The sequence below is a fragment of the Branchiostoma belcheri genome, unplaced genomic scaffold (genome assembly GCF_001625305.1).
Source record: "Branchiostoma belcheri isolate BF01 breed outbred unplaced genomic scaffold, Haploidv18h27 scaffold39, whole genome shotgun sequence".
NCBI lineage: Eukaryota > Metazoa > Chordata > Leptocardii > Amphioxiformes > Branchiostomatidae > Branchiostoma > Branchiostoma belcheri.
The window spans coordinates 1,101,165-1,103,001 of record NW_017804009.1 but is presented as its reverse complement, the minus strand read 5'-3'; positions in this window follow the sequence as shown (position 1 = coordinate 1,103,001).

Below are 1,837 nucleotides of genomic sequence, written 5' to 3'. Positions count from 1 at the left end.
TCTATGTTTTGTTGAAACCAGATGGATTGGACAGAAAAAACGGATTGTCTGCAGTGACCACGTGTCACTGGAACAGTAACACTTTTACTGGGGTTGTAAAAAATTGAATTTTATTAGTCTTTTTCTTTTAAAATTTCATTTAGATCTTTTTAATTGTGTTGTATTTTCAAATAATTAAAAATAGACTACAATACATTTCTAATAGACAAATACGACAAGTCTTAAACTACTGTTAGTGTACTGTCCCCTGTATAATGGTACAGTCCAAAAAGTGGTCGGTTATTCAATAAGCGACCACTTTTGAGGTTATCCCCTGATAACCACTGAGAAATGGAGCCAGCTGATTGGTTATCATGTCTTCTGGCTATATGATAAAATTTAGCAATACATGATTATAATAAGTCTTACTTGTGTAGCTGGGTAGGGAGGTACCATCAGTGGTCCCAAGGCTGGGTGGAGTGGTACCATCAGTGGTCCCAAGGTTGGGTGGAGTGATACCATCAGTGTTCCCAAGGCTGGATGGGGTGGTACCATTGATACCACCAAGGCTGGATGAGTTGGTACTGTCAGTGATCTTGATGGTAGCAACATGTGTCACTTCTGTTGCATTCAGTGTACTCAAGTTGTTAACTTCTTGCTTAGTCTGAAAAAAAAAAACAAGAAGAACCTATTGCGCACCTATTGTACCATCTGTAGCAGTCATTCTTGACGTTTAACTGTCAAGAAAAATCATAAAATCTTTTGTTCTATCACTTGTATAATGTTTTAAAATCAGCTGCAGAATTTCAGATTGAAGCTCTAAAGAGTGGCAGTAACTTATAGGGTTTCTTATTATGATTTTCTGACATTCTACCTCATTTCATGTTGTGGCCCAAAACTTTTTTCTGTGCACCTAAAATTTAGGTTAGGCCACACCAAGTAAATTTTATGGATGACGTCCACGTCCACGGGTTTCACGTCAATCTGACAATTTGCGGCACTGTCGTGACTCTTTGGTCGTAGTTACAGGAAGCGGAATTTCTTGGGTTTTTTTTCTAGGAACAGGCCAAAATCAATGCGCGCGCATCCATAAAATTTACTTGGTGTGGCCTTAGGTGCACCAGTGCACCCATTACCAAATATTATTCCAGCCCTGAACTTTTGCTGTATTGTTCAGTATTCTTCTACTAGTTTGCTTGATGGGAGTAATACATAAATAGATGAAACAATATCATGTAAGGTCATTCCAATTTAATTAATTGGTTCTTGGAATTGCCAGCTTCTTTTTGTTCTGATTTGTAAAAAAAATATTCAGCATCTGAATCAACTTCAAAATGCTCATATTTTGGACTGGTCCAAACAGTTGACGAAAGCTTCTTGTTTTCCTACTTGTTACAGTTTATCCATCTGTCAATGCATTGGTTACTAGATAAAAAGTTAATTTGAAAATTCATTGTTTGGATTATAATCCGGCCTGGTATGTTAATTCAAATATAACTTTTTGGGGCAATCAGAGGATGCATAGATCTGCTTTATTTATTTTATTTACCCTGTCCCTTCAAATCATTTCTGAAAGATACAAGAACCAACAAATCAAATTGGTGTGGCTAAAATTAATATATAAGGTGTAAAATTGAGCCCAGACAAAGATGTTGACCTTGTAATACCTTTTGGATGCCTGGGGTGTTGTGGTAGACTCCTATGATGACTCCCGTGGTGATTGCTCCCACCAGAAGCAGGAAAACCACCAAAGCAATGAGGAGGCAACTTCGCTTCACTGCAAAACAGCATTAGGCCACACCAATTTAATTTCTTGGTTAACGGATTTTGAAGAAAATAATGGAGCGGGCGGGCGAAA